Source organism: Nuphar pumila, chromosome 12, assembly GCF_984573655.1.
Source record: "Nuphar pumila chromosome 12, dmNupPumi1.hap1.1, whole genome shotgun sequence".
NCBI classification, from domain to species: domain Eukaryota; kingdom Viridiplantae; phylum Streptophyta; class Magnoliopsida; order Nymphaeales; family Nymphaeaceae; genus Nuphar; species Nuphar pumila.
The window spans coordinates 61146774-61170405 of record NC_143260.1 but is presented as its reverse complement, the minus strand read 5'-3'; positions in this window follow the sequence as shown (position 1 = coordinate 61170405).

The window sequence follows — 23632 nt, the reverse complement described above, 5'->3', positions numbered from 1 at the left end:
TAAATCAGGCCGTCTCGATTTACATCAGGTTTTCAAACCATAACTTCCCTTTATTGCCCCTTCTCAATCGTGAGCGTCCCTCATGACAAGGCCGAACCAATTGCCATCAAAACTGGTTTTGTCTCACTGGTTCAGACACACAACCCTGTCCTTTGCCACTCTTCCTCAATATGTTTAATTAAATTGTCAAAACCAATTTCAACCCTCATCTAGTTCATTGGACCCAATTTCATCCTAATATCAAACCTGCAGCCCATCTATCTCAACCAAAAATTATACCCAATCTGACTCTGGATTCAAACTTAACCCGGACTTTCACCTCATCCAATCCATAGCAAGCAAAAAATCACCCACGGGTCTCAGAATCCAAGCATCCACCAAGAACTATAGAACAATGAGTCAAATATTGGTTTCATACTGGGTGTGGTGATGAGTTGGATGCTCTAAATTCATAGGTCAAGATGGTCCAATTGCATTCTTGGATTGGATTTATGCAATAGAGGGGTACCTTTGAGCAACACCAGATCCAAGAACACTAAAAAGTCCTCTTAGCAACGCCTTTGATCCAAAAAACACCAAATCCCAATAAGATAAAACCCCATTAGAACGTAGCCCACGTAAACATCCGTTAGTACTCATCCAAAGGTCTATATTAAAATCACTTTTAGAACCTATTCAAAGATCCAATTAAAAAAGATTTGGACCCAGAATCTCTTAATGGAACCAAACCTATTTTAGTGTATCTCCTTAAACCCATTATAAGCCCCAAAAAGCCACACCAGGATAACCCTAGTTTAGGCTTAAGCCTAGATCCACTTGTTCCAATCCAAAGGGAACTTCACCATAACCTACCTATACCCAAATCTATTCTGGATCCAAACTGTAATAGCCAGATTCAAAATCATCTTATAGACATCTTGCCTAACCCAAGCTTTCTCCAAACCTTTATCTTTCTCAATTTGGATCAGTATGGTTTTCTCGGTTAGCTATGGATGAGGTTCCTTCAGCGTGGATCCAGATTTTGATGCAACTATTTGCTCTAGATCCATGTTACCCGTTTCACCTTGAAGGCACCTCATTGTGATTATGGATGATTTGCTAAGAATACTTCTAGCTTATCAAGAATCATAGACCAAATCCAGCAAGCCCCCTTCTCTTTCTAGAGTAGTGTGGGAATCCAATTTCATATTGTAGGCCCATAACCCACAAGATGAATCAAAATTGAAAGAAACACATGCAAGATAAGGACATGAGGCAAGCCTTCTCCAACACATGCAAGATCATTTGGATCCTATTCTTTTTTTAATTTAGATTTTTTCATATTTTGGATTTTTTTTTATTTTAGTTTTTTTTTCATATTTTAGATTGTGTTTTGGGATATTGGATATATCTAATTAAGAAGATAATTAAGATAGGAACTTATCTCAACTAGAGTTTATTAGTTAGGTGATTTATTTTGACTATGATTAGAGATTCTCATCTATAAAGGATGAGAAATCTTAGATAGGTAAAGTTGAGAGTGAAATCTAGAATTGTTATTTTTACAGTTTATTTCTATTATTTATTGCTTTTCGTTAATTTCTTGCAAATTTCCATTATTTTCCAGCAATTTTCTTGATGGGTCATCATCCCACGGCCCCAAGTGAGTTGACATGATCAGAATCTTGTAAATAGCCTTTTAAAAAACAAAAAAAAATGAAAAATATTAAAAATTTAAAAGTTTCGAAAAAATAAAAAATTTAAAAAATCCAAAAAATAGAAAACCCAAGTTCAAAAATTTGTCCTTTTTTGGTGTTCAAGTTATCCTCTTCATTATAGGAGCATCTTATTCTTGTGGACGAGGTTAAGGAAGCTTTTGTCAAAACCCCATATTTTTGTTTTCTCTAACCTGTCCAATGATGTCCTTTTATCAAAATCATGTGGGGACGAATCAAAAGTGTATGAACCTAAGTGTGAAACTGAAGAAGAGGACATCATAGAGTTTCTCGAGTTCAAGTCTCTTTTTGAATGACAGGAAAACCCTTCCTCGTTGGTCAAAAATGAAACTCCTAGGAATCCAAAAATGATCATGATAGGGAGTTGCTTAACGAAATAAGAGAAAATAAATGATACAAATTTTGAAGTAACATACTGATGTTTTTGCTTGAACATGAATATATGCCTAGATTGGATTATGACATAGTGGAACGCCTTATTTTGCTCCAGGATGAAAAGTCAGTCAAGCAAAAATCAAGAAAAATTAATCAAAAGATAGAACTACTAGTCAAGCAAATCCTAGAAGATATACTCAAGGTTGGTTTTATTAGACCAATTGACTACCTAGACTAGTTAGCAAACATAGTTGTTGTGATAAAATCTAATAGAAAAGTTAGGTGTATATAGGTTTCAAAGACTTGAACAGAGCTACCCCCAAGGATGACTTTCCACTGCCTAATATCGACCTCATAGTTGATAGCATGACATGCCATGAACTATTTTCTTTCATGGATGGGTATTCTGGATATAACCAGATCAAGCTTGCTGCAACAGATTAGCCCAAGACAATATTTACCACTCTATGAGACACTTTCTGTTGCACGATCATGCCTTTTGGGATAAAAATGTAGGGGAAACATACCAAAGGGTCATGATTGTCATTTTTCATGATCAAATCCATGATTGCCTAGAGGTATATGTTGATGACATTATGGTAAAGTCCAAAACTCGAGGTCATTTTAAGTCAATAACCAGGGTTTTTGAGTGCCTTCGAAAGTACAAACTTAGGATGAACCCTCAAAAGTGTGTCTTTGGAGTTGAGTCAAGTAAGGTCTTAAGATTCATAGTCAGCAAGAGGTGCATAGAAATCGACCCAACCAAAGTTACAACTATCATTGACCTTCCTCCTTCACAAAACCTCAAACAACTTAGGAGCCTTCAGGGTAAGATTCATGTCATTAGGAGGTTTATCTTGAACCTAGCAACCCGTTGTAAACCTTTCAACATGCTTCTTAGGAAAGGTATCAAGTTTGAGTGGAACCAAGAGTGTCAAGAGTCCTTTAATTGCCTGAAGCAATACCTTCTCAACCCTCCTATCCTTAGGCCCCCTATTATAGGAAAACCCCTATTGTTATACATGTCTATAGGAGAGACAATTTTTGGGTGTTTGCTAGCCCAATATGAGGATCATTAAAAGACAAAATATGTCATCTATTATTTGAGCAAGACTCTATTAGATTATGAAAAAAAATATACAAGATTAGAGAAAACATGCTTTGCTTTGGTTTGGGCAGTTCAAAAGCTTTGACATTATATACTAGCATGCAAGGTGAAAGTTATCTCTAGGCTTGATCTAATTAGATATCTCTTTGATAAGCCAATGTTCATAGGAAGAATTACTAGATGAAAAGTCCTCTTGATGAAATTTGATTTGAAGCATATATCTCAAAAATCTAATATATTCAAATAGCCGACGATAAATATTGTCAGTTATAGTAATTAAATTTGATGATAAATATCATTCCGTAAATTTAATAGCACCAACGATATTCATCGTCAGTTCTCTCTTAAAGGTGACAATAATTATCGTCATATTTATATTAAAAAACATATATATAAAAAACATCTAATGATAAATATAATCGGGTATAGATTAAACTCGACGATAATTATCATCATATATATATTGAAAAGTCATATATGTTCAAATAGCTAACGATAAATATCATTAGTTATATTAAAAAACTGATGATATATATCGTCACTATTAAATTTGATATAACTGACGATAAATATCATCGGCAGAAGTCCCTTTTTAAAAAAAAATTATATTTTTACTGGCACAATTTTTTCATGGAAGTGTATGAATTTGCATAAAACTTTTGCATAGTTTGATGACAATTCGCTCAATCAGAAGGAAAATTACATTGAATCGTGCAAATTTTTATATAACTTTTATATAGTTTGATAGAAATTTGCTCAATTAAAAGGAAAATCGCATGAAATCATGCGAATTTGCATAGAACTTTTGCATAGTTTGATAGAAATTTGCACAACTAGAAGGTAAATCACATGAAATCGTGCAAATTTGCATAGAACTTCAACATAGTTTAATGAAAATTTGCTCAATTAGAAGGAAATGTGTATGTAATCATGTATTTTTTTTATAAAAATTTGGCACAGTTATATGGAAAGTAGCTCAATTCTTACGAAATTCACATAAAATCGTGTAAATTTTCCTATTCATACAGAAACTACTCTTCGATTATTACAAAACACTTTAATTGCTACAAAAAAATCTAACACTTCAAACTCTGCTATTACAGAACACTTCAAACTTCAACTTAAATTTTAGATTTTCCTGTTATTTTAGAATCTGCTATGTGATTCAAATAATCAGACATATACAATTGAAAATAGTCCATAACAACAATTATTATGATAATTTTAATAATGCACAATAAGAAGTTTCATCGATAATTAGTAAAATGTGAGAATGTGCACTATATCCTTAGACACAAACATCTTATGTTTGCTCAACAAAACATTTTATGTTTGCTCAACCTAAATAGCAGAAATAGAAAATAAACTTCAAGTGTTACAAACCTCAAATCATTAATCAAATATTAAAACACATCATAAACTTTTTTTTATTCACTTTATTTTCATCGAAGACAAAACAAGGACAAAGAAAAATCATCCAAATCCAGCACGTGTCCACACCTACATAAAAAAATTGAACATAAGGATCTCAGTGCAATGTGAACAATCATAGAACATAGAAAACAAAATATATATTTAGTGAACAAACCTAAGCAACTACCTACGTAAAAATATATGCATAAAGGAAAAGTTATTAAAGAGCCATAATAAAGTTGTTTGACTAGAAATCCTAATTAAAAAACACAAGCAAAACCTATAATTATATAATCATCAAACATAATACAGTAAAACTAAAGAGCCACAATAAAGTTGTCATTAGAGTAACAAAAGCACAAAATGTGGACATTAAACAGACAACAAAGAGCATGCAACTAAATATAGATGAGGATAGACATTAGATTTAAAATATATAAAGAGAAAAAGAAACAATGCCCCATCATTCTGGATCATCGACATAGTCTGCACTTAAATTAGTAGAATCTTCATCCTCATCATCAAAGTATGTCTCCACAAGCCTAGATATACCTTCTTCCTGACCATTGAAAGATGTGGCATCGTCGGTCCAATCTTTCTTTATTTTTACTTCATGATAGGTGTCTATTGGGTCAATTTGTACTTCAACCAGATTGATGCCATCTCTATGTAACAATGATTGTTTGTCATTATATTGAATATTTAACGAATTAGCATATTCATCATCAAATTAAATATCATGACAATCCTTGGTGTACTCCTCTGCCAATTCATCTTCTTCGCATTTACTTACTACGTCAAGAATATTGTATGTGTGTCTTGAAGATAGTTTTTGCACCACATGCCAACCACTATGCAATTTGGTATCAGGAAGGTAAAAACACTATGTAGCATGACATGCTAAAATAAATAGTTGATTATCATACCATGTTTAAGATAGATTCACACTTGTAAAGTAAGCATCTTGTCTCATTCCCGTATAAGGCTGAGTGTCAAACCAATCATATTTGAACATAAATGTTGTATGTCCTCCTGTATAGCATAGAACAAAAACATCTGTCAGAAGCCTATATTAGTCAATGGTGCCCGTATTATTCTCGCATGGAACAACACCATTGTTTTGGTAACAATGTATTTTTCCAATCCTTTGTATGAAACCTATTCCCATTCAAGATACAACCCAAGAACTTGAAGACCTCATGATCAGGGTCATATGCAAGAGCATGTACTTATTGATTACCCTCTCATCCATTCGACTGATGTATGTGAACCTTAAATCAAGCTTTAAACTCCTCTTGATGCTTATGTTCAACATCTGTAGTAGGGCTCTCGGTTGCAATCTCTACTTTATTTTCACTATAATAAAAATAGATGAGATATGAAAAATAACCAAACTATATATGATACTTTACTTAAGAAAGATTAGAAAAAAATGTGTTTAATATAATCTCAAATTTTCACGCAATATCTAGTATATACCATTGAGCCCTATCTAGAGAAACATCATCCAGTGGTACCAACTTGGAAGCTTCTAACCCATGAGCTCATTGAGAGAAAACATATAAGCCTATAGGGTTCTCAACAAGCAAACCATCATAGTTACACTCTTCATAGTTATTTTTTTTCAATTCCATGTAGATACATAGAACAAAAATTCAACCATTCATCTAAGATATATGCCTCTGCAATTGATCATTCTGGATGTACTTTGTTTCTTACAAAACATTTAAGTTTTCCAAGATACCATTCAATTGGATACATCTAATAGAATTATACAGCTCCTGCAAGCTCAGCCTCTCGAGGTAAATCAACTACTAGATGCACCATGATGTCAAAGAAAGATATGGGAATATCTTTTCCAAATTGCATATAATCAAAGCTATATCGTCCTTTATGCGGGTCAAGACATCTACTTTCAAAGTCCTAGCACACAATTCTTTGAAGAATATGCTCAACTCAGATAAAGCTGTGAAAATTTGTTTGTTGGTAAATCTACAAATTACAACAGGTAGTAAGCATTGAATGAAAATATGTCTGTTTATTCCCACCATCTTACCATCGTTAATGTTCTCACAATGACTGATGTTAGAAGCGTAGTCATAAATTTTTTTTACTTCTTTTAGCCAATGAAGGCAGTTAGTCTTTTTGGGTCCTACCAATGTGAACGCTGCCATCGGTATATATTCTGACTCTGTAGATACAAATTCCGATATATGCCCATTGCATGTAGATCTTTTCATACATTTTCCTTGCCTTTTGTTCTAAGATCAAGCAATATACTTAACATATTATTGCATATATATTTTTAATATGCATGACATCTAAGTTATGTCTTAACTTCAATGTTGACCAGTAAGTCAATTCCCATAAGATACATCTCTTGGTCCAATTCAACTTGATCTCGCTATGCTTCAGCCTTCTTGTATCCTTCCCAAACTACCTATGTAGAAGTTGCACCAACTGCATAATTAAAACCTCATCTCCAGATAATTTTTTTGGTGCTATCCTACTCTCACCAGTGCCATCAAATAAATTCTTTTGCCTTCGCCATGGATGATCTCGAGGTAAGTATCACCAATGTTCCATATAACGCATTTTTTTGCCAAACTTGAGTCATTTATATTCTGTATCTTTGTTACACGTGGGACACACAAGTTTACCCTTGGTAGACCACTTAGATAGGTTTGCATATGCAGGAAAATTATTTATGGTTCACAAGAGTGATGCATGCAATTGAAATATCTGATTTGTTGATGTATCATACATATGCAAACCATGATACCATAATTCTTTCATATCTTCAATGAGCGACCACAAAAAGACATCTATTTTGTTGCCAGGTTTCTTAAGTCCTATAGCATCATGAATGGTGATTTCATAGACCTTCAGAGAGCAAATTATATGAAATTAGCACTATAAGCCACAAGCTATACGACGTGCTCATAGTTCCAAATGGGTTAAAGCAATCACTTGCCAAGCCAAGTCATACATTGTGGGGATCTATCATGAAAGAGCTATGTTCTTTGTCGAACTCTATCCAAACTATAGAATCAACTGGATGTCTTAGGTGAATCCCATTGCCTACACATCCTTCATTGTGCCACTTCATTGCCTTTGCAGTATCTTTTGACATAAACAACCGTCTCAAACTGGGCTTAATTAGAAAGTATCGCAAAACCTTTTGAGGTAACCTCTTATGCTTACCATCAAGACGTTTGTTATAGTACTATCTTGTAGTGTGGCACTTAGGGCATTCATCACCATTAGCATTTTTCTTCCAAAACAATACAATCATTCTTGCAGACATGTCTTTTCTCATAGCCAAAACTCAGGTCTTTTTTGTACCTATTTGCTTCATAAAATGACTTTGGCAAGCCGATTCACTCTGGAATCACATATCTTAATAAGTCAATTAATATATCAAATGACTTGTTACTCCAATTGTTAAGTGTCTTCAAATGAAGTATCCTAATGATGAAAGAGAGTTTTGAGAACTTCTTACATCCTGGATAAAGTTCACACTAAGATAAGTCTTATAACTTGTCAAACAACCTCTCTTCGTTATCATTGTTTGTTGCACTAGTAGAAGATTGGTTGAGGTTAGAAGACGTGTCCCTATATAAACATCATTCAACAATTCATCTACATAATCATCAATGTCTATAGCGCTCCTGATCACATCATCATTTTCAGCATGCTTGTACCCAGCCCTTGGTGTCTATGCTTGACCGTGATAGATCTAATTTGTATACTCTTGATAAAATCCATGCTGAATCAAATAAGTGTCTACCATATTTACTTTCAGGAATAATCTATTCTTGCACTTCACGCATGTACACTTGATCCTACCATGCCTATCCATGAGATTACTGGTTAGGTTACAAAATGCACGAACTTTGTCTATGTATTCAAGCCCGTGTATATCTCTACAAAAAATCCAGCTCTTATCCATCCTGTAACCCCTACCTATTATACAAGCATCAAACAAATGTATTAGCATTCTCCTATAAAACAACAAAGATTAAAAAATCTTGTAAATTGTATAATGATATATTATATTATTGATCTTTTATGATGATCTTCCCTAAATTAGTAACACAACACTAAGGAGGGCACCATCTCAAGTAGAGGAAAAAGAAGCCATGGCAATCAAGTCTTAAAAGCCATCCAACTTCGTTTACTTGTAACCATTAGACGCTCTCAAGCAAAACTCTCAATTTTCAGAGAGAGAGAGAGAGAGACATATAAGGCCTATCACAAATTGTAGATAACTACAATTTTTGGCAAACAATGGTTTGTGGAAGTGTGCAATTCAACACGTGCGATTGTGGTTGGTGGAAGTTTCTCTATAAGTAGGCAGCAAATGAACGTTATTAACTCATCAAGCCAGTTATGCATTTTTTTACACACAAACTTGTGAGAGCTTCAAATTGAATTCAATGAAAGTGGTTTAAGAGTTGAGAGCCGTTAAATTTTCTTTGAGATTTCTCTTTGTAATTCATGTTTTATTTAGAGTAGTTTTTATGTTCACTCAACTCAACTCAACTCATTTAATGATACGACAATTATGACATTTTCTTGCTTCATAGTATTTTCTCCATGGATAAGTGTTGTCACTAGGTGCTCATATGATTCAGGATGAGAAGTGAGAAGTGAAGAACCTTATCTTCTCTCTCCAGTTTCACTTTGATGCTCGGTAGTTGAGTGACTAGCTTGTTGAAAACATTCGAGTAGTCAAGGATGCTGGTTCTTTCATTCATTTTAAGAGTAGCATTGTTTTTTCAAATAAAGTCAATTTGTCAACAAATTAGTCATACTCATATATGACAGATTTAAGCTTTTGCCATAGCTTAATCTTGTATCTTCATACAATACATTATACAGAACTTCATCCCACAAACAAAGTTGTATCATACTAATGACTCTTTTATCAAGAACAATCCTATCTTTATCTTTCATATGAGCAGGTTTCCCTTTTCTTGTCCGTTAAGAGCAATATCATGCCCATTTTGAACTAACAATGTAATACATTTCACACTCTCACAATGACATATCATTTGGTAAGCCAAATACAACAGAAAGATAAAGAGTAAACAAAAAGATAACAGCAGAGCAGAAAAGCATTGGAGCAAAACAAGCTAAAATAAACCCTAGGTCTAGATCCCTTCTAGATCAACTAAACCCTAACTATTCACGATTCAGATTAGGCCTGAACTTTGACTCAAAATATCTGAAGACAAAGCAGCTCAATGAAGCTCTAATTGGAAACTTACATTAATTCTCAAAACCAATCAAAATTTTATATTTGCGAAATCTAAAGCAACATTCACAAACAAGAAACTTTACCTTGGTTTGTAATAAACTGTAAAGAGTGTTCGAGAAACAACAGCATGGGATGCAGTTGCAAGGACACCAAGATGCATGCTGTGGCTCTGAGGTCGGCATCGAACTTGATTGTTTCACAAGCTGCCTAATTCCAACACGGAGCTTTACATTTTACCCCTGAATGTTTAAAGATTATATTAGATTTATTAGTCAACATTTAGCATTAGCTGCACATTTCCACCTCAAAATTATGATCCAACAGTGGAGATGCGAATTTGAACAACAGAAAAGGAGCATAAAAGACTAAATACCTAAGAAATATAAACCCATCTCCAGCAACAAGCCTCTCAGATGTGACAAAGGTGCTCCAACCAGTGGCCAAAAGATGCCTACGTGGTTGGCCTATTTAAATTGTTGGAAATAAATCACAATCACGCATTAAGAAACCAGAAAAACAAACCAAATAAATTAAAAACCCCAAAATCACAATCTCGAATTCCCATCCGTAGAATCTTAAGTCCATTAGCAGGCAACTCAAAAAAAAATCTACAGAATGCACAATAAATAAAATACATCCATTAACGGGACAGTCGATCAAACCCCAATACCTCGCTTTTAATCAAAATATTGGGGGCTAAAAAGCCTATAAAGAAAACAATACCAAATTGGGGGCCTGCCATGGTGGTGGAGGGAGGGAGCTTAGAAGAGAGAAAGGGCGGTGAGAAGAAATGGTAATGAAGTTTTTTGGGAGGGATGCCTCCCACAAAAATCTATATTTTTTACATCAACAACGATATTTATCATTGGTTGTTTACTAAGAGCGACGTCATTGGTTTTAGATTTATATTAATGACGATGATTATCATTGGTTTTAGATTTATAATTATCATGCATTTTCATATAAGTTTTTAATTTTTTTCAAAAATTTTACCATGCAACTGCCATCTCGGTTCATACCAGTTTACATATTTTGTTATTTTACACATTTCAGTTTCCCTTGATCCTGAGTAACTAAAATATGTAAAGTGACATACACTAAGACTTTTATACTTTTTTTTTTGTAAAATTTCACCATAGAGATGCAATCTAGATGCCTGGTTTTATAGAAATAGACTTGGATAATCCAATTGTGATGTATAAGAAGGATATTTTAAGGCTTGAAAATCAATGGCTCAATTTTTTTTATAAATATGCAAGCATAAAAAAATCACATTTCTTGATTCGATTACAATGATTCAATATTCGATTCCAAGCAAATGGACCACACCGAATGCATCTGCAAGATTAGATTTGCAAAAAAAACTATAAAAATGTTGGTCATACCAGTTTACATTTCCAATTTCCTTTGATCCTGGGTAACTAAAATATGTAAACTAGTCAAATATGTAAACTAGCATGCACCAAGATTTTCATAGTTTTTTTTTTTATTTTTTTCTAAAATTTCATCGTACAAATATGATCTAGATACATGGTTTTATAGAAATAGCCTCTTGGATCTTCCGATTATGCTGTATAAGCAGGATCTTTTAAGGCTTGAAAAACAATGGCTCATAATTTTTATAAATATGCAAGCATAAAAAATCACATTTCTTGATCCGATTACAGTGATCTAAAAGTTGATTCCAAGCAAGTGGACCATGCTGAATGCATATGCAGGGTTAGATTTGCTAAAAAACCTATGTTAATCTCGATTCATACCAGTTTATATATTTTGTTAGTTTATATATTTCAGTTTTCCTTAATCAAGGGTAACTAAAATATGAAAATGATGCACCTAGTTTTTTTTAAAATTTTCTCTAAATTTTAACCATACATATGCGATCTAGATGCATGATTTTATAGAAACATACATTTGAATAATCTGATTATGATATATAAGAAAGGATCTTTTAAGGCTTGAAAATCAGTGGCTCAAAATTTTTTGTAAAATGCAAGCATAAAAAACTCACATTTCTTGATTTGCTTATAATGATTCAATATTCGATTCCAAGCAAATGGACCGTGATGAAGCATCTGGAGGGTTAGATTTGTACAAAAACATATAAAAATCTTGGTTTATACCAGTTAAAAATAATCATCTTGTTAACGACAAATGTTGAGTTGATACAAAATTCATTTTCTTTCTGAGAATTTTGCATGCATTAATTGCATCATTTCCTTTCTTAAAACATTTTTTGCAAAATTCGTTAAGATTTTTGCATGTCGACTTATAACAATGCACAATTCCATTATAGTGTGTGAAATTCCATTTTATTATATATAAGCAAACTACAAATCTGCATGATTCCATGCAATTTTCCTTCTAATAGAGCAAATTTTCATAAAACTGTGTGACAGTTCTATGCAAATGTGCACGATTCTATATGCATTTTCTTCAAATTGAGTGAATTTTCATCAAACTATGAGAAAGTTATATGCAAAATTGTACTATTTCATGCACATTTCCTTCTAATTGTGAAAGTTTTCATGAAACTAAGCAAAATTTCTACACAAATTTGCACTAGATCATGCACATTTCCTTCTAATTGTGCAAATTTTCTCAAACTATGCAAAGTTTTTTGTATCCATTGTTTAACAATTTAACTATTACAGAACATATCCATTTAACAATATAAAATTTACAAAGCAACAACACAATTAAGAATGAACTTACATCAAAATTCATTAAAAACAAAAAACCTAAAATTTACAACTAAAATTGATGCACAAAACATAAATAAATAACTACAAATTTCAATCATGAAAGAAGTTTACATCAAAATTGTAACCAATTTTTTAAATACAACCATGAATGAAATTTATATCAATATTACATTTATTGTATATTAAATTATCTACAGGATTGTCCAAAGCTCAGCTAAGTTCTCCTCACCATCCGGTAGCTCATTGTCTGATGGCATCTCTTCTTCTCCCTCAGCATGATCTTCCTTAAGGTCATTGCCTACCTTTTTTTCCTCCTCTGGTTCCTCTCTTCCTCTCTCTTAGCATGCTCTTCCTTAAGGTTATTGCATTCCTTGTTTTCTTCCATCTCATCCATCACTTTTGCCAAACCTTCTTCCTCTCATATTTATAAAATTTCATCATGCACTTCATGTATGTGTTTGCATCAGTCTACAATAAGGGTTATATTAGTAACTTTCTAACAATAGCTTAAAACATAAAATAAAAACAACAAATATTTCACAATCAATGCATAAGCCACAATAAAATAAGGGTTATTAGTAACTTGCGTGAAATATAATTTTTTGCCTAAGCCCAAGCAATGCATGTACACGAGGACAAATATTTCACAATCATAGTTGTAATAATCATATAGCAAGTCAATAAGATTATCACATATCTATTAAGTTAACAAATATGTGTCATTGTGAGTTTTTTTGCTTAAGAATATCTTATACTACAGTGGCCTTTTAGTCCATGTAAACGTCATAGTCAAATCACCCTACAAAAAAATGAACCTGTAATACGACATTTAACCTGGCGAGTACTGGAGAAAATAAGCACATTATTGAGTAAGTAATATTATCTTACAATATCTTCAAGGTTTTGATCAACACAATCTTTAAACCTTGTAGAATTGTACAATCTAAATTCCTTTGCATTTATATCCATTTCTCAAAGAACCCAATGATAATTTCCCTAGTTGACAGGAAAGATTTGCAACATATCAAGTTTATGGTCATTGTGCAGTTGAAAATTTATGTTGTGTAAATATAAATGTTAAGCATACCTTGTCACATTCAGAGAATGGATACAACAATTGTTCGTTCACCAAGCAATTGTGAGCCCCTTCTTGATTTTTTAGATTCTTGAGCATTTGTTGTGAACTTCAATGTTTACTGATTAGTTTCTATTAGAAAATAATAGAAACATTGCTTTCGAGACACAAAGAAATATAGAGTAAGTAAATGGTCTTCGACAGTTGTGCATCATTTTTGGAGTTATCTATGTGAAGCTTTTGGAGTCTCTCTATAAATCTTTCTATGTGCTATATCATCAAAATAAGTGATACATTGATGTTAGATTTAAAAGAATCCACATATAAACATAACAACCAAACAATATGTGATATATGAATCCACATACAAAAATAACAACTAAACAACATGTGATATACTTTATTGACCAATAATATTTTTTCTCCTAACAAAAGCACTTCACTAATTTTTGTCTTCATCATATCTTTTTCATTTTCATCACTCTGTTTTCATCACCAATTGAAATTGAATATCAACACATACATGCAAGTACCATTGGTCGTATATACACAAAACTTGAACATTATTAATTATACCTCAGCTACCTCAATTGAAACATTGCTTGGAGAGGTGTTGGGACAGGTGACTTGTGTGTATAGTCCTTTCTTGTGTCACATCTATATATAGCAGTCATCACAAGATACTTAAGATATATATAATAGACATAAGACACTGAAGAAGTTCATTGAAAAAACCTATATAAATTATAAAGCGATTTTGTAATGGAATACTCATTAAAAACTAATAGCTAAATACTGATTGTGAGGACGTCACGAAGGTCAAGATGGCTTCCAAGAGACAAGAGGATGTCATGGAGGAGGGACTCTGCCCTCAATGATGCTTCACTCATGCATGTAAGGACTCTATCCTTAGACCGTTATACTCTTTTTTCTCTTTTTGTATGGCTTTGTTTTTCTGTTCTAACTGGGTTTATTGCTAAAATAGTAGAGAATGCATATAGACTTAATTGGGGGATACTGCTTACCCAGACACCATTTATTCAAGTGGACTTAATTTTCATGTGCCAAATATTAAATAAAACATAGGTTTACATAAATAAAACATCCACAATAAGGAAACATATATAATACATCCATAGAAATAATCGAACAAAAATACTACACGGCCATTAACTTCTCATATCTAAAAAAATTTCAAAAACAACAAAAATTACATAAATTAAGCAAAAGACTAACCAAGGAAGTCGATCAACATCAGAATGGAGCAAAAAATAATGAAAACGATTAGGGTTCTAGAGGGAAAGGGTTACCGCTCTTTCCATATACAAACAAAAAAAATAAAGACAAACCTTATATATATACAAGTAAATTTGCACGTTAAATCAAAACCATGTATCTCTTAAAGTTGACTGCATGCGAAAGTCCATCAATTCTACAAACTTTTCATGATTTTTGCCTTGAAAGTACACTTTCACCACTACCAATGTGAAACTCTTGACGAAACTCGCACATAAGGTATTTTCACAAGGATTGTCGTTGATTTTAGTACTATATGTGGGAAAATTGTGCAAAGTTTTTGCAAGGATTGTTGAGAGTTTCACATCGGATATCATGCAAAATTAGTGATTTCCGTGAAAACATTATGCATATTTTATTTTTAGTGATATTTTCCATACAATACAATCATTTTTTGTTTAAAATCACTCTTAGTTAATAAAATAAATTATGTTGATTATTTGTAATCTATGGACAACTATGTTAATCTAAAGTTGATGATAAATATCATCAGCTATATGGTTTTAAGCTGACAATAATTTATCATCTATATAAAGATTATAGCCGATGATTTTTTGCTATATCCATGTTTTTTAACATAGCCGATGAATAATTATCATCGATATATGAAATATAGCCGACGATAAAAATTTCTAGCTATATCTAATTCCTGTTTTATTTATTTATTTTGAAACTAACATAGCCAACGATAAAAATCGCCAGGTATTTTTCTTATATGGATGATAATTTATCGTCAGCTATATTAATTTCAAAAAAAGAAAGAAAAAAAGATAACTGATGATAAAAATCATCGGCTATTTTTCTTATAGTGATGATAATTTATCGTCAGTTATATTAGTTTCAAAATTTTAAAAAATAGACATAGCTGACAAACAATTCAACATGGAGTGGCAAACCAAGTAGGAAAGATTAGTTTCCTACAACAGCCTAGCCCTAGACCTTTCTAAGAGCTTTGACAGATGTACTTTCTTCCACTCGGGTGGGGATGATAACCAGTTTGTCGATAACTTAGCCTACAATATCCGAATCAATACAGACCTACCAAAAATGATTATCACTATTAAAAAACTCAAGAGGCCTTTGTTTAAAAACCCTATAGGATAAGTCAGCTGGGTAGAACCCAAAGAAGAGAAACTTTGGTATTACAATATCAAGAACTTTCTTGAAAATGATGAATATCCTAAAAATGCAACCCTGACAGATAAGAAAACCTATAAGAGTTTGGCATCCCAGTTTGTCATCATAAGAGGGGTGTTATACAAGAGAGGGTTTATCCAAGAACTCCTGAGGTGTTTAGACAGAGAAGAAATCCAACAAATCCTTAGCGAGTGTCATGAGGGTGAGTGTGGAGGACATATTAGAGATCAAATGATGGCTAAGAGGGTTTTAAGAGCTAAATATTATCAGTTAACAATGGGTCTAGACTGTCACCAACATGTCAAAAGGTGTCAGTTTCATGGATGAATAATTTGTGCACCATTTTCAACATTATATTTTGTAGTCTCCCCATGGCCATTCTCTGTGTGGGCCTTTGATGTCATACAAGGCATTAACTCGTCAACATCCAACAATCATAGGTATATTTAGCAACTGAGTATTTCACTAAGTGAGTGGAGGCAATCTCCCTAACCCGTGTCGAAGGTCAGCATATTGCTTTTTTCATCCACAAGAACATTGTTTGTAGGTTCGACATTCCCAAAGCATTGTTTGTGTCAATGGAACCCATTTTAAAAACCAAAAGGTAGATAGGATTTGCAAAAAGTATAGAATAACTTGGCATTTCTTCGCTCCCTATTACCCATAAGGTAATGGTCAGGCAAACACGACCAATAAGACCATCATTAGAATCATAGAAAGAACTATCACTATGGGTCATGATTGGCATGACAAGTTGTGTGATGTGCTATGGACTTATAGGACAACGATTTGATACCAATGCCACTCCTTTTGAGTTTATATATAAGACTGATGTCATTTTACCATTACAGGTACCACTGTCATCCCTCGGGATGGAAACCAACCTGAAAATGCCTTTAGAATCCCAACAAGAAATCTATCTAGCAAAGCTAGACCTACTAGATGAGAAGAGGCTTCTAGCTATCGAGCACGCCAACAATTATAGGAGAAGGATAAAGCATCATTATGTAAAGCACTTGACAAAGAGATCATTTAAGGTAGAAGAACTTGTCTTCAAATAGATCCATCACACTGGTAGCCACCCTTTGGAGAAATGATGCCCAAACTTGAAAGGTCTGCATATAATTAAGAAAGTCCTCCTTGGGAACTCTTATTAGCTCCTTAATGTTATTGGGGTTGAGTTATCTAATTTGGTCAATGCTTCATTTCTAAAAAAATATTATCCATGACCCAATTCTCTATAAGATGGTCTTTCTCTCAAGTTTGTTCCTGCATACGAGAAGCTACCACATAAGTTATCCAAGTCTTAGAGAAAGATAAGGTAATGGTATGGTGAGACCAAGGTATTTTAACCCATTAGTTCTAGTCCATGAGTTTACAAATATGAATTATAAGATAATAGGATTATCATCAATGCATAAATGTAGATCCACTGAAAAACTCACTTTGGCAACCAGCTCTTCAAAAAAAAGAGTGAGATGTTTAATACCTTTGTTGCTAATTTGCTTCATAGGTTGACTCCCGAAGAGGCCTTTCTCTTTTATCTTGATAGGAAAAACATAAAAAAAGTGTGCATAAAAGGAAAAAATGCATAAAATAGGCAATAAATTTAGGTTGTGGCATGGTGGTAGGCTTCTATCATACAACATGGTGGCAGGGTCCAGTCTATGGCATGGTGCAAGGATCCGATCATACGACTATCTTAGGGTAGATGTTCGAATAAAACAAAGTGTGCTAGAAATAAAAAAACCAATACTTGCCTCTTAGTCTATGTCGTAGTAACATACTCTGGTCATATGACTACCTTAAGGGTAGAGGTTGAAATTAAAAAGTGTGTGCTAGGAGAAAATCAATACTTACCCTAGACTTATAACAAGGTGGCAAACTCCACTTATATAGTTTTTTAAGTAAAGGTTGGATAAATAGTAGCATCCCTCCTGAAATAGGTACTTATGAGATCCATGATTTTTAGGTCTCACATCAAAGGATGGCAAAAGTAAGGAATAAACCCCTTTCAAGCTAAAAACAATGACTCCAAGGAGACTACCTAAGGGCAGATAGTGCATTCAAACACATTTTTGTCAAACACTAGGCCTTTAGAGTTCAAGCCATAGTGGAAACCATTAGACCTAACAAGAATGATTTGAGGCTTGATCTCATATGCCTATAACTAGCCGCTTGAACCCAAGGCAAAACTAGAGGAGAAAAATCTAAATAAAGCCAAGTGTCAGTACCTTATACCTACCTGAGATGATGGAGGTCTAAAGTGTAGGAATCTCAAGTGCATTAATTAGCTTGTCAGAAAGGTCCTAAATTTTTTAGAAGAAAACTGCAAAAATCTTTGGCCCTAAATTAATAATTCATTGCTGTCATAAGTCAATCATCATAGGCTAGCCACTTTTTCACAAAAAGCATGAGTCTCACTGCATAATAAAAGCATATCGCCTATAGCATGCACCATAGGCACCCAAGAGTCTAATCTAAAGGACCTAAGTTTGAAGTTTGCACAAAGAACTATGTCATTTTCTATATGGAGCCACCTAACTTTCCTCACTGAGGAAGGATGCCTTGTGTCTCATTGATCCTTAAGCCCTCTGAAAATGTACATGGGTACATGTGTAGGACTCATTGTATTTGTCCTCACAAGTTCTTTACAAAAATTTTGAAAAAGAAAATTTATTATAAAGGTATCAAAAATCAAAATGAGCTTAAAAGGCATGAAGGAAAGCTATATACCGCTTGTGCTACCCTTGCTTGAAGCTTGACATTTTCTCTCATATACAAATAAAGTGGTTAACAGGACCCAAGAGTAGTTGCAGGTTCATACCAAGTCAGCAATGCAGATGAGTAATATTTCACAAAATGGTGCAACCTACACAACAACCCTTAGAGTCACCAGTTCCTCCTTTTAAGTCAAGATCAATACCTAATTTATCTCAAAACCAGCCTGACCTCATTTGGCATGACCCAAAATGGTCTTGAAAACCCAATTCATCTCCCCCAACACTAGCCTATCCTCGCTCGGTGAGACCACAAACTATCTCAAAAACCTAGTTGTCTCAACATTTGTCCAACCTCATTTAGCGAGGCTCAAAAACATCTCAACAACCTAGTGGTGTCAAAATTGGCCGGTCCCATATGAGGGTGTCTATTTCTTTATCATAAAATGAATCATATTTGATTAATGACAATGAGGAGCATCTGTAGATACCAAAAAATGAACTGGGATGACAATAGAGTGTCATCCTACCTTGGGATGACACTCTAGTGTGCGGTCCTCGTCTAATCCCATTAGACGTGCAGATAAACCTCTGAGGAGGCATGTTTCAGTTGGACTCAACCTCCTCTTGTGCATTATCATATGAGACTCTTCTTGTTGGGCCTTATCCTCATTGAGGATAAGCCTGAATCTATTTGGGTTGGATTTTTATTTAGAAAACCCATGATCCATATCTCATACAAGATTTTTATAAATAAGAGCTGACCCCTAGAGTCAAAAGGATCAAGAAATCATATATTTGAGTGCTGGCCCTAAAAAAGAAGCCTACGTAAGCCTTGCATGTGCTTAAACCCTTCCTACCACAATCCCTTAACTACTATACCTACATGAAGGTGTTGCTGAAGTTACTACAAGAACTAGTGACTCTACGTGGAGGTGCTACTCAATTGAAGAGAAGCTTCGGATGAGCAAAACAGCCTCCCAAGTCTTAAAAATGTACTTTTTCATATTATTTGCTTATTTATTATGATTTAATTAATCTATTTATCGATACTCATACATGTATCATCTCTTTGCATACCTGAATATGTGATGATGAGGTTCAAAACTACAGAGATAGAAAACATATCTTCACTTTTCCTTTTTCTTAGAGAAAGGATGATAAAATTTGTGAAATGAGCATCCCCAAATCTTTTAAAGTCTTTATAAAAGATTTTATGCAATCTGGGTAAGTCAAATCTTCTCCTAGTAAAAATTTTGTTAACAGGTAGCATACCAGTCTATTGCTTCTCCTTCCAAACTCTTAATTAACCTTCTACTATTGTTTTGATATTTGGGTACTCTCCCCATGAATCATGTGAGTTTTTGGGTCCCTCTTTCTACTAAACTTTAGAAATTTTTGGGGTTATCATCATCATCGTATCCCTCAAATAGAAAGTCCTCTAGAGAGTATTCCCTCTTATCCAACTTCATATATCTCATTTTGGTACTAAGGTTTCAGACTATGTTTGTAATACTTGCAATTTTTTTATAATTATTTGATTAATAAAGATAAAAATTTTGTATCAAATTTGTGTTGAATTTTTATTTGGACTTAATTTGAATTTTTATTTGAGTGTGAATCTCAATTTGGTTCGATTTGGAGATTTAATTTCAAAGTAGAGTTGAATTTTATTTGAGATTTAATTTCAATTTGGAGTTGAATTTCTTTTGAGATTTAATTTCAATTTGAAGTTGAATTTTAATTTAGGATTTAATTTCAATTTGGATTTAAATTAGGTTTGAATTTAATGTGGGATTAAATTTAGAGTTAATTTGAATTGAAATTAGTAACTTGGATCCATAGGGTGAGATACCTCCCTCCTAGATCTTGGAGTCGATTATGGGATAGACCCAATCTAGTTAAGTCAATCCCACTTCCTAAATCCATAAGATATGGCAAGTCAAACTAGCTAATTGGTTACTTTATTTTATTAAGAGACTAGTTAGCTAATATAATTAATAGTTTCCTTATGTATAGGAGTCTTAATTAGCTTAGGATTTCATAATTTTACATGTAATGCAAATAAAATTTAAGAGAAATTCGAATTAGATAAGAGTTAAAGGGAGTTTTCTTGTGGTATTAAAAAATATCACATATAGATTATAAAAAGGGGTCTACTTTCCTCCTCCCACATGCCCTTCATAGTTTCATTAATTTTTTATTCCCTATTCCATATATCCCTCTCTCTCCCTCTTCCTTCTTCCTCCCACATAACCCTCTCTTGGGAGAAGAAGGTGCTAGTGGTGTGGTTGCATCTTGGTGGTTACATTCATTGGTGGTGAATATGTAGAAGAATTTGGTTGGTGGATACATATTCAGAGAGCTTTGTTGGTAGATTTTTCTATTTTGAGGCAGTACATTGTAACCTTCCATGTGTATGAGGTTAGATACATGAGTATATTGTGGGATAATTCACAGATGTGTATCAACATTTGTTGGTAGATTTTTCTATTTTGAGGTAGTACATTGTAACCTTCCATGTGTATGAGGTTAGATACATGAGTATATTGTGGGATAATTCACATATGCGTATCAGCATATATTTACCTAGATATTTGTAAACGCCCCAATTTTTTTAGGTCCATTCCAGACATTCTTTTTTGCAGATGCCAAACCCTCTGCAGGGCAATGTCGAGTTTCACCCCTAGGTTTATCCCAGTCTAAAGGCCAATTTACCCCCCCCCCCCCCCATTTTGATAATAAAATTACCATTTTACCTCTGAGTCACCCTTAGCCCTTCATCTGTTCGTCGTAGCCAAGCACATCCTAAAGTTTATAAGAGTTAGAATGTCAGTCATTCCTAGCTCCACTGAGCTCATGAATGAGTTGTGTTAGTTCATTCGAGCTAAATTCAGTTCATTTCAAGCAAAATAAGCTCATTTTTTAGCTTGAATTTCAGCTAGACTGGCCTCGAGTCAGCCAAATCCAGTTGATCCTATCCCCAGGAGTCTAATCTAAGTTTATCAAGAGTTTGAATGGTCAAGTTCTAGTTCAAAGCCACTTTTTGCACACTTGGGACCTTTGTTTTAGCTCATTTGAGCTCATTTAAGCTTGATTCAATCCAAATTGAGCTAACCCTAGCTGGTTGAGCTAGTGTTTTAGCTCAAAATTTAGTTCACCTGAGTATAATTGACTTCTGATTCAGTTCATTCCAATCTTGTTTAGTTCAATTTAATTCAAACCAGTATAGTACCATGTTCCTACCCCTACAGGGCGAAAACCAAAAAATAAAAAATTCTTCAGGACATCGTTTCTAACCATTTTTGAACTCAGATCAATCCCTTTATCTGATATTTCATCAATATTCAAGATCCAATCCATTTCAATTCGGATAGTGGATTCAATGCCAGATCTAGTGTCCAATTTTCATTCCGGACCTAGATTTGTCGTCAGATTTACTCTATAATCCATAACCAGAGTCCAATTTATTCATTAAACCTGGAATATTGTAAACACCCCAAATTTTCACCCTCATTCAGTGCTTACATTTCATATGTCACTGCATATCATTGCATGCATTCAACATATCATTTCATTGCATTGCATGTCATTGCATCTCATTATCGAGATTCAAAACTCTTGTTTTCAAAATATTAATCCAGATTTGAGTTTTAAAACTCTTCTTTCGAAATCAATTTCAAAAGCTGGGTTTTAAGTCGATATTCTTACCATTTGCCAAACCCCATGATCTTATATTTCGAAATGTTTTTCTCAGAAAATAATCTGGATTCATTTTAAACTCAAATTCAATTGATTTCAATTCTCATATGAGGCCCATTTAGGTGGTGTCACTTCTGGATCCCTTTATTTATCAAAAATCTCAAAAATTTTAGAGTCTTAGTCAGATCAGGACTCTGTATTTTCATCTTTTTGAATCTTTTTAAAACTCCATTCTGATTTTAAACCAGTTATGGTTATATCCTTGCTCATTCTCGTCATTTTTGTCCAAAATTTCAGAATCCCAGTCCAATCAGGACTCTTTTTCTAGAATCCTAGTTGGATCAAGACTCATTTTCCAGAGTCCCAGTTGGATCAGAACTCTGTTTTGATTTCAATACTTGTCATTATTTTCATTGTTTTCATAAATTCTTTCAGTTGTTTTTACAGAAAATACTAAAAAAATCTAGAGTTTTAGTCCGATCAGGACTCTGTCTTAGAGTCCTAATCCAGTTAGGAGTCTATTCTGAAGTTTGTTTTCACTTCTATTTTCATTCATTTCTATTTGTTTTTCAAAAATTAGGTCATTTTGCAGAGTTCTAGTTGATTCAGGACTCTATTTCAGAGTTTTGGTTGAGTAAGGACTCTAACCCTGAATGTATTTTCTGACTTATGAATGTATTTTCTCACTTATTTTACCAGTTTGATGAAATCTTTCAAAAACCTTTTCCATCTGGCTTTCAAAATCCTAAAATCTCAGAGTCCTAAATTTTCAGGACTCTAGTCCAGAGTTCCAGTTCGATTGGGACCCTATTTTCAAGCCTTTGAATTTTATTTATTGATTTTAACCCCTTTTCAAAGCTATTTTAAGTCTTTATTTCAAAATTTCAAAACTTCAAAACTTTGATGTGGGGCCCACTCAGTTGGCGCCATATCTGGAAGAGTTTTGACCCAGTCAGGACTTTGTGCCATTTCAAAACTTTCGATTCCAAGTTTACTTTTGAAACTCTTTTGAAAAGCTGCTCGTTTTCAAATTTTAAAATCATTTTTTAAAATTCAAGTGGGGCCCACTCGGGGTGGCGCCACATTTGATAAAGACAATGTTAGACTAGGGTTAGTGAATGTC